The following is an 11,016-nucleotide window of genomic DNA, read 5'->3' as shown; positions in this document are numbered from 1 at the left end:
CGCTCCCTCAGCGCGCAGCTCGCCCGGCCCCGCTCCCCGCGCCGGGCAGGGGCTCCGCTGGCCCGGCAGCCGCCTCCTGCTCCGAGCTTCCAGGTGATCGCCGCGAGGACGAGGGAGGCCGGGGCGGAGAGTCCGCGCGCCGTGGGGACGGCGGGGGCCGGAGGCGATGCGGGAGGAGCCACCGCCAAGATGGCGCTCGCCTCCCGGCCGCCATCTCGTTCGTAGTCCCGACCCGCCGCAGGGCCCCCGCGCATGCGCGGCCCCCGCGGCGCAGCGCGCAGGCGCACGGTGCCCCGCGTGCCGCGGCGGCCGGAGCTGCTGAGGTACCTGCGGTCCAGGTGAGCCCCGCCGCCCGCCCGCCGCTCCGGACGCCCCCGGACACCCCCGGCGCCGGCCCCGCGCGTCCTCCGCGGCTACCGGCTGCCGCTGCGGCCCCGAGGCGCTTGGCCGCCGCTCGGCTGGAGGTGCGGGCTCGGCGGCTCCGCGGGAGCCGGTGCGGCGGCGGGCGGGGGTCGGCGGCGTGAGGCGGCCGCGCCCGCGAGCCCCGGCTGTGCCGCCGAGCCCTGCGGCCCGCGGCAGCCCGGCCCCGGGGCGCCCCGGTGAGTGCGGGGACCCGAGCGCGGGCGGGCCCCGCTGAGGCGGCCGCAGCCCGCGGGGGCCCGGGCGGTCGCGGCGGCTGCGGGAGGGCCCCGCTCGGCTCGCCTGGCGTTAACGGGCGCGGAGCAAAGCCCCGCAACCCGCGCGGAGCTGGGTGGGGGAAACCATCCCTCGTCACCCCGGGCTGCGCTGGGGAGGGGGAGAGGCGCCTGGAGGGCTGCCCTGGCTGTGTCGGGGACGGGGTTCTGTCCGTCTGCGGAACGGAGTGGAGCGCGCGGGGCTGCCTGCGCGCCTCTGTAGCTGTTCTTTCTGGGATCCCAAAATTGTGATATTTACAGTCAAAGCTGTTGTATTTGCTTTGGACAGCAAAAACGGTGTTTTTCCCTGATTCGGTACAGTCTTGTCAGTGTGTGAATGGGAAAGGAACGGCTGGTGAAAATTTTTTTGTTGACTTGCGTCATCACTTTAGGTCAACATCCGTGATTTGAGTTTTGTTCATATTTAATGCAAGTCGTGGGGAGTCACTCGAAACATTGTAGCGAAGCCAGGTGCTTCTTCTCTCTTAGAAGTCGCCATTAGGAAAACGTGGTGCTACGACCCGAACGACGCGGTGCAGCGCTCTCGCGGGCTGCCCGGGAGGTGCCGGCGGTGCCGTGGGCTGGCTGGCTCCGTGGCAGCGCCTTGGGCTGCTGCGTGGCCGAGGGAGAGCCCAGCGCCCGACCCCTGCCGCGCTTCCTCCGTGGGCCGAGGAGGCCGGAACCGGTGCGTGGCCGAGTTGGGGTACGGTGCAGTCACGGCGTGTGAATCGTGGTCGCAGTTTGTAGGCAAACTGGGGCGACGCGGTCACACGTGTGTTTGTTCTGGAGAGTAGGAAGGGTCTGGTGAGCATCAGGGGGTTGCATCTGGGAAACCCGGAAGTGTTTTTGTTCTTGAATACTGAGGTGACGAGAAGATAGGGATTACAAGCTGAGAAGATAGGGATTACAAGCTGAGAAGAGTCCAGTTCCGCTTCTGGTGTCAGGCACGCTTGTGAGTCTGCCATGTTCAGGCAGGAGGACCTGGAGGTGCATTGCTTTAGCTTCTGCCTTTGCTTTTCTATAGAAAGAAGAGGACAACAGTATTCCAAATCCTGGAGCCTCTCAAATGGTGTTTGGCCCTAGTGTATCGGTCTGCGGTGCAATCGAAAGGTAATTTAAAGTCAAAGAGCTGAGCTTAAAATCAGCTTGAAGCTTTGCTGGCACAATGATTTACTCAGAGTAGGGAAGCAGAGCTTACCAAATGCATCTCTCTTACTGAATTGGGAGCAGACTCCTGAGGAAGCAGGGCTGTCACTAGGACTCAGTTGGGTTATTGTCCATTGGAGTGGGATTGTGGAGCGGGCTCAGGATTGGCAGTGACTGTCCAGCTTCGTTTATTTGTTCAAGATTTTGAAACTTAGCTTGTGTGTGGTGCTGAAACTGACTGTCTTGAGGGTAGAAACTTAGTGTGGGCTATACTTGGCTTCTGTTGAGATGTTTGCAAATGTAGAAGCTGGAAACATTATAAAATGAAAATTAAACAAATGCTAGAAGCAGCATTACTGGAGTCTGCAATTATATTCCTAGCTACTCACTTTGTATCTAAGGTTAAAAACTAATTGAAATGAACATACCTGTTTAATTTGCATTTTCCTAATCACAGATCACCTTCAGAAATCCTCTAGTGCTTCTGTTTGCAGCTCATATTTCCCATTGGCCATGTGTGATGGGATCTTTAACATTTTTCATTGGAAAGCATAAGCATAGTGGTACATTGAGATTTCAGAGGCTGTATTATGTGCAATGTATATTTTGGCCCCTTAAAGATGCTTCTACAAGAACAAGAGGCAATGGCCTCCGGTTGCACCAGGGGAGGTTTAGATTAGGTATTAGGAAAAACTTCTTCCTGGAAAGGGTTATCAAGCCTTGGAACAGGTTCCCTGGGAAAGTGGCTGAGGCACCGTCCCTGGGGTGTTTGAAAGACGTGTAGGCGTGGTGCTCAGGGACATGGGTTAGCGGTAGACTTGACAGTGTTAGGTTTGCGGTTGGACCCAATGATCTTTCAGGTCTTTTTTAACCTAAACAATTCTATGATTGTAGGACAGTTTTATTAAACGCTTCTCTGTGGAATCCTCAAGCTAAGCGTTATAGCAAAATAGTAACATGTAGGTATGGTATTTTCAGTGAGAAGCTAAAAAATTATGGTTGTAATATAGTCTAAGCACAAAAATAAAACAAGTGGGAGAAAGTAGATCAGCTTCAAAAATTTTTTTGGGTGTGGTTTTCGTGTGCAACAGAATAGGTATTTTAATTTTGAACTAGTTAATAGTCATTCTCACAAATAATAGCTCAGCTGGATTGCCACCACTGTTGCTTCCTGGAAAAAGGTGAAGCCAAACACTGTTTCTGTAGGCATTGCTGACACTGTAATCCTCCCTTATCAGGGTTTGTCCTGTGCCCATCATCTGTCAGCTGTATCTTGGATATAAGCAAGCATCCCTCTGCTGCTTACAACTCTTAAGCCTCATGTTGGATGCTTGCACAGTGCTGGTTAAGACTGTTTGTGTCCCCAATTACTACAGCTTGGTTTAATCCGCGGCAGCTGAAGGAGAACAGAGGAGTGTTTTGCTACTGTTTCTGTGTGTAATGTTGAAGAAAACGTTCCTGATACGTGTCTTGATACATCTCGGTGGTCTCATTTTTGTATGAGTGTGGCTTGGGAGGAATAACAACATTCTGTATTGCTTTTCCCTGGGAATTCTCAGTAGTATGGCCAGATGAGGTCAGTTGTTAAGCAGAGCAGTTATGATTTGGTCCTGACATGGGAAGTGGGTGACTGTGCCCTCTAATGTGCAAATCAGAGTTGATGAGAGATTTTGATGATCTCATTTGGTCTTCAGTGCTGTTCTTGTAAATTCTGAATTGTAAATGAGACTTGGTGGATTTTGAATACTATGTTCATATTGATCATGTACCTTTTTCTATCTGGTCATATCCCCTTTGCTTCTCTGACTGACGTAGCACCATATAATGTAGTAATCAAATTGATGCTCTGGAAAGCACGGGGAGGAATAGCTTTGTTTTCATTTGGCTGCCATCCTTACCAGAATTGGATGCATTTCTGTATTTGCGACAGGGTTTAGTTTGCTGAAGGGGCATTTCTTACTTTACATAGTATAAATACAGTAGAGGTTATAAATGCGATGTTTAATTTTAAAATAACCTTTACTATTCAGTCGTGTATAAACCAGACTCTATTCGTAATTACCAGATGGAATAAAACGTGAAACTAGTCTTTTTTTTCCCCACAAGAGCTGGAATTGTGCCTTTTCTCTGTGTGTTCGAACAGAGGATATAGAAAATCTGCTGATTCCTTTTCATCCGTATTTTGGTGATGAAGCTGCGTGTTACATCTTAAAATGATCTAACCACTGGTTGGCATGCAATAGGGCTGTCCTTTACCAGCTCCAGCATTTACTGGATGTTTTCCTGAACTCGTTCAGTTTGCTAAATCAGCAGGGCACTAATCCAGCCCCTCCGTGTCCCTGTCTCCTCAGAAGATCAACTTTTGCCCGGTAAGCAAGTTGAATGAGGTCAAAGAAGGGCTGAGGAGTACCAGAGATGTAATTGATTTTTTGCATTGTGAGAACAGCCCTAGAATCAGATGGAACCATCTAGTCCACCATTCTTTCCTGACAGTGACCAAAAAGGGAAGAGCAGAAGCTGAGGGGAAATGTCTAACCCTTTGTCTGATAGCCCGCTTGTCTCTCATCAGCTGTAGGATGTCAAGAGGTAGATGTTTGCATTTATTTTGTTAATGGTTAATGTATTTTTTTTACTGTGAACTTGCCCGTGTCCCCAGTCCTTTTAAACGTGTAGCACTGACATCTCAGAGGAGACCCTCCAGACCACAAAATAATGTTGTAGGCGCTAAACACCTCTGCTTGTTTTCTTTGAACTTGACAGCTCCTGGCTTCATTTCATATCTCTTAGCTTTTGTACTGTTTGGAAACAGCGAACAACTGATCTCTGTTCACCTTCTCCATGCCACTGATGATTTTATAGGCTCCTGTCGTATGTCACTGCAGTAATCTCTGTTTCCAGGCAGAAGAACCCTAGCCTAATTGATTATTCCTCATTGTTCATCTTTTCAAACCTTGTTTCCTTTTTAAAAATATTTTCCCCTTCATTACATCCTCTTGAAATGAAGGAACAGGCGCTGCATCCAGAATTTAAGCTGTGGACATTCTGTAGCTTGATGTGGTGGTTTAATTACCAATCATTTCCTAACATTATGTTTATTTTTTTATATGTTGAATGGCTATGAGCTGATGCTTTTGTCAGTTTGTCATGACTCCGGCAAGACTTTCTGAATGTTAAATGTCAGTTTGGAGCACATCACTCTATATGTGAAATTAGGATCATTTTTCTTTGGACTCCTACTTTATTTGCTCTGAATTTCATCTGCTGTTTTATTTCCCGATTATTCAGCCTCATGAGGTTTTTCTGCAGGTCTTCAGTCAGCCCTGCTCTTTGCTGTCAGTATAGCTTATATCCTCAGGAGGCTTTCACGCCGCTCCTTGGCCCCGTTTCCAGATTGCTTATGAATACAGTGTACAGCAGAGCGCTGCGAAAGGCTCCTGGCGGTCTCCCTCTCTGTGAAAATTGACCATTTATGCCTACCCTCTGTCATCTGTTTTCGGGCGGGGGCTGTCGCTTTTACCCTTCAGCTGCAGAGCTGCCGAAGTTCGGGAGCTCTCTGAACGTCGCCTGCTGTCGCTGTTCCGTTGCTGCTGGAAAAGCACGCGCCTGCTAACGGGGGGGTTCTGCCCAGCCCCGCAGCCCTGGCTGCTGCTCCCCTCCAGCACGCCTGCTGCCCCGCGGCGATTCCAGCCTCGGAGCAGAGCTGGCTGGAAACGAACCCAGCAAATGATAAATTAATGCTGATTTAGTGTTGCTGTACTGATAGTATAGAGATGTGTGGATTTAATTAGATTCAGTTTGGTTGGATAAGTGCGTATTTCTGTGCTCACTGCTGCTGACAAAGTTGTGACCAGGGAGGCTCAGCTGTAGCGTAGACTGAAGGCAGCGTAAGTGCCCGTGCACAGACTTGCACTTTTTATTTCAAATTGCCTTGAATTTGATGCTGTAGTTAGATTAGTATGACTTGGTGTGCGAATCGCACCGAGGTACTAATTCGATCGATTTTGTGACTGCGTCTGGGATGTTTTCGTTGTGCTGGGGCAAAAAACCAGTCTGACCATGGGTTGATATCTGGAATTTCTTAAACAAAGACAGTGAAGAAGGAGGGACTTTTTAGTGCATTTTTGTAAATTAATAGGGATCTAGTATTACCTTTTATCCTATATATGGACTTTATTCTAATTTATTAGGAACAATTGCATCATAAATATTTCAAAAACACATAATTGGAAATTCACAAATTTTTCTACTTGTGCCCTTGTAGTGTTTTGTAAATGCTAGAATTATTTGGGATTTGTGTACATTTAAGTTGCCTAAATACAAATGATACAGGTCTTTAATAAATTTTTTGTTCACTAAAGAGGTTTTTCATGTGTGCTCTTGAAAATTCGTATCCAGATTCACCAGTTCTGTTGTCTTATCTAATAACAGTTTTCTGCTGAGGAATTTTTTGGGTTGTCTTTCTGTGGAGAACTGAAGTTAGATACTTCTGTTTTTAACAGTTTCTCTTGGCTGTGGTAGTTTTGAGATGTATTGCTTAGCCAATAAGGTCTGTTTTTTCAGTTTGTGTAGATGTTCCTACCTTTGCATAGGCAAAAAGAAAAACCTGATTTGAGTAAATATATGGTTATATGACTTGGATTGGTGTATTTCCTTCCAAAAAAGGAGGGCTTCTATGTGGTTTTGTGCTTTATTTTTCAGACGGTAGAAGATGGGGGATCGGGGAGTGGTTTAAGTCTGCTTTTCTGTGGTGCCAATTCAGGTGCTGCGTAGTTTGTCTCTGCTGTGGCTGGAGAATTAAGAAGTGTTGGGAGTGCTGAGCAGGCATATGCTCATCAGTTGATAAAGAGGCATTTTTAACTGTTGTATAGTACTCTACCTTTGCTGGTTTTCTCGTGTAGTTTATTCTGACATGGTTTTCATCAAAGAAATCGTGTTTGTTACAAATTCAACTTCTTTTTTCCCTCAGCTTGGATAAAAAGGTTACCCAGCGTGTTTCTTATGGTCCTCAGGAAAGCCAAGGGAGATTTTTTTCTCAATTTACAGTGCAATTGAGCTTTATCAGTGGGCTGACAGAGAGAAAGGCACAGGGCATGGTGAAAGTCTGCACATGGATTAGCTCAGCCACAGAACAAAATTAACTCTTTATCTTTAAAATGTAAGGAAAGTATGGTTGAAAACACTCATTTTAAAAAAAAAGTAAGAGAGCTCGTATGCCCTAAATGTTTTTGGTTGCTTCTGGCAGTAAATGGACAGAACACCGAGCAGGTCTTCCACTAGGTTCACATCTGGCTAAAGAATCGTGTCATTTGCCAGGTCAGCTGGCAGTGAGTGGCCTCTCGGTTGTGTCCCTGCGAAGGTGAGCGTGGTCGTGCTGCTGTGAGGTCTCGGTGCGTGGGGAGTGTGGGAACACCTTGGAGGAGGGAGCTGAACTGTGGGACCACAGGTCTGCTGGCTTCTGGTTTGCAGCAAGGACGTTGCTTGAAAAGATGGTAAATTATCCTCCAGCATTTTACACAGTAGAATACCTGTGCAAAGCAAATGCGATAGCTGCTGTTACGGTGTTGGAAGAAACAAAAGGAAGGAGGGGTTGTTAAGAAGACTGTCCGTTGAGATGTCTCTTTGGTGAGACCTTGCGCTTGCCTGTGTGTCCATCTGCAAATGGTGGGTGGTGATGTCGTCTCCCTGGCTGCAACTGCCACATTTGTCATGTGGTAGTGTTTGGTGCCACGCTCGTTCATGCTGCTGTGTCATATAGTTGAGCAATCGTGGCTGAGGAGTCAGCATAGAGTAATCTAGGTCCATCAACTGCAGTTTGTCATTAGTGGCCCATCATCATGAAGCTTTCCACACAAATGTCTAAACTGCAAAAAGGGCTGGAATTTTCCAGCAGAGTGAACACAAAAGCACAAAGGAGGTTGTAGCTTTGTCTGTACAAAAGAGTTAATAAAGAAGTTCAGATTGTCTCTGCATCCAAGAAAGAGTTAAAGCAATTTGGGTTTTTGGAGAGCTGAGTGTCTTTCCTCCCCCCTCCCAGTGACAGATTAAAAGTAAAAAAGAAAGTGAGGCCTCCATCCCCAGGGAGGGGTGCCGATGCGGTCTGTGTGCTGTAGCCGCTCAGTGGTACCCCAGCCGGGGAACTTCGCAGTACGTGGGGTCTTGCTGTAAGAGAATGAAGATTTTAAAAATTCTTTTGACCACACTGAGCAGAACCACTGCACCAGCTGGGCAGTACCCTGATGTTTGTTACCTTTTGGACACTTAATTTGCACATTTGTTTTTAAATGGTGCTGGAGCTGGTGGTTGTTCTGCTGCTGGACTCGGTCATGGGGCTGACCATGGGAAGCAGGAGCTGGTGCAGGTTGGCTGTGATTCCGGGGGAGCACGGAGTTTTTAAAGTTCTACTGAAATGGCACAAACAACACACAGTCCAAGTCCTGCTGCCAGTCGAGCTTCAGGAAGCACCCGGTGTTTATGCAATCTCTCTTGCTCACAGAAGGTGTCTCTGATCTCTGAAGCAGTGTTCCAAATCTTAGAAAATACAAACTGTCGGCGTTTGTCCCGGTTTCTGCACCCAGAAGCATTATTTATGTGCAATTGCCGAGTGTGATGCTTGTGGCTGGAGAACACTCCTTAAAAAAGGAGCTGCTGGGGCTTAAAGCCAGATTGATTTTGTTGTCCTTTAGCTCAGGTTATTCATTGTATTTGGATGTATGCTTGTCTGGATGTGTTGCATGTGGTAAGAGGATATGTGTCCAGACTGCGTTGGGCGAGTAATTGCTGACTGATTTGTCCGTGGCCACGCTCTAACGGAGGGAGCCACCTCAGCTGTGTGATTCCAGCTCAGAGGTGTTTCTTACCTTAGGAATGTCTGACTTCATCACAGCACTCCCTGTCACTGGGCCCATTTGTGTTCCAGATTTCCACCCCAAACCCGCAAGGAAGTCGGAGACCTTTGCTGTCGTGGTTTCCTTGGGGAGTATCCAGGTTCTTCTGAACCTCTGTCGTGGTGGAGCTGTGGGGATAAGAAACACCATCCCTTCTCCTCACCCACATCCCCCCAAAAAGAAAAAATTTCTTCCTTTCTGAAAACTACTTTGTGTGGTGAATGGAAGATTTGTTGTTGTTGTTGTTGATTGATTGTTTTAAATAAAGATGACCTGACTGGGTATGGATGCACACAGCCTTTCCGGCCCCTCTCCGGCCTGAGACAGTCACGCCAAGACTGTGGTGGAGACTTCTTGCACCCTTCTTACCAAATGCGTTTTGCTGTTTTAGCTTTTTTTGTTCTGCGTTCTTGCATGTTGAATATGAATTCATACATTTTATGTGATGTGTACTCCATGTTGTCTTTGTGAATTCTTGGCAAATGCATAGGAATGTTGGCAGGGATTCCCGAATTTTGGATAGCCTGACAGCTGCTGGTACCGAGGATGACGAGCTAGAGGATAGCTCCCGCCTGCGTGTATTTCAGCAGTCTGCTGAAATCTGGGAAGCAGCAGCTTCGGTGCCAGGGCTCTCTGGTCCTGTGTCCTAGAGAGGCTTCACTACTCTAATGAGATCATCAAGCCCTTCTGACAGTGATTCAGCTTGTGCTGTGAGAAATGGCTTTTATTGTTATGCCTGCTAGTAATTGCCTAAGTGAAAACACTTCATTTAAGTGTTTTCAAGGGTAATTCTAGGCCACTATAATTATATGTCAGCTGCCACCCTCACCAGTATAAAAATGTCTGTAAAACAATTTGCAGAGCTCACCAGTCGGTTACTCGGGGGGGGTGTGTGTGTGTGTGTGTGTCTTGTGCCTGTTCCAGATGAATGCGTTGCTTTTTTGGCAGTGTTTTTAGCTGTTAGAAAATGGTATTTCCTCACTGATCACAGTTTTTCTTGGCAGTGCAGTGACCCTTAAAGACTTCTAAGTCTGTCGTCCAGATTTTTTTTATTAGCCATGATATCCCAAAGGGAGCAGAATTCCTGGAGGACACTTAAACCTCGATGGTGAAGAGCAGATGGGTGTCTGACTCTGAGGCAGAGCAGAAGATGCCTTCGGGAGGGACGGGGAGCTGCAGACAGCATCCTCGCCCCGCTGCCAGGCAGGGCTGCTCCGTGCGCTCCCGGCACAGCCGTGTGCGCGGGACGCTCTGGCGCGGGCCTGAGCTGCTGCTCTCCTCTGGCTGGAGAAGCTCTTCTGGTCGGGAAAAAAACTTCAGCTCTTTCTTCCTCGTTTAAAAACTGTTTTATTGAGGTTACAAAACAAGTGCAAGACAGCCTTCAAACGCCAGCTTTTAGAATTGTGTTGCCCAGGGTTTCTCAGTCATATCAAGGAGGCACTCACTGAGCATCAGATTTTTATTTTTTTTTGTCAGTACCGGAGGGATAGTAGAGGTTTTTCCTTTGGCCTTTCACAAGATAACTGCTTCCCCCCCCCCCCCCCCCCCCCTTGACTTTAATTGCTTCATTCTTCTTTAGTAAATACAGCAGTTTCTTAACAGTCAAAGCAATAAAACAGTTAGTCAGAGTAGCTTATGTGCTCTTAAAAAAAAAAAAAGAAAAAAAAAGAAATAGACTACAGTTTGTCATGTGGCGCAGTAACCTTTGAATAAATTAGTTGTAGAATAGGAATATGAATTTAAGACTTTGTGTAAAGGTAGGAGAAATACTGTCAGTACTTCATTTTCATAAAATAAGAACCGCTGAGGCAGAAATATTGTTCAGCCTTTTATGGAGGTCTCCAGAATATAAATCTCTGTGCTCTCTTTGATTGGTGGTGTAGTTGTAAGCAAAAAGATTGAAATGGCTTGAAGCATATGCACCAGAAGACTTAATTCCTGGCATAAGCATTAATTGCCAAACTGAGAAGTGTTATGATGTGGGCATTTTCAGTAGTTTGATTTCTCTGATGTGATGTATTAATATTTTCTCAGATCTCTAGCCTTCAAATGTCGTTCTGAGCTGTGGTTTGATTGTAAACATGGCACTAATGCTGCTATTTTTATCATGTCTCCACATTAAAATGCGCTGCTTATGTAGAAGCCATCATCAGTCACCTTGGTGGCCTAAAAATGGTTTAAGTGAATACAGTCTTAGTATTGTCAAAGCTTTCAGTAAGGAAAGGCTCTCAGAGTTTAAATCCTGATCTTGAAACATTTCCTTTAGTGACATCTGAAGTGATTTTTTTTCCGATCATAAAGCACGAGACTCA

General features: G+C 47.0%; 1 protein-coding gene across 2 annotated transcripts in view; it reads left to right on the top strand.

Moving 5' to 3' along the window:
- The first annotated feature begins 259 nt into the window (after nt 1–259).
- NDRG3 (NDRG family member 3) overlaps nt 260–11,016 on the top strand; it is a 65,336-nt gene continuing 54,579 nt past the window's right edge. For both annotated transcript variants that reach the window (XM_075438952.1, XM_075438951.1), the window contains exon 1: nt 260–338. The gene's annotated coding sequence lies outside the window, so the exon portion shown is untranslated. The remainder of the gene's footprint in view (nt 339–11,016) is intronic.

Source organism: Opisthocomus hoazin, chromosome 18 (genome assembly GCF_030867145.1).
Source record: "Opisthocomus hoazin isolate bOpiHoa1 chromosome 18, bOpiHoa1.hap1, whole genome shotgun sequence".
Classification (NCBI taxonomy): domain Eukaryota; kingdom Metazoa; phylum Chordata; class Aves; order Opisthocomiformes; family Opisthocomidae; genus Opisthocomus; species Opisthocomus hoazin.
The sequence above is the reverse complement of the archived record's forward strand: the minus strand, read 5'-3'. Positions and strand labels throughout refer to the sequence as shown.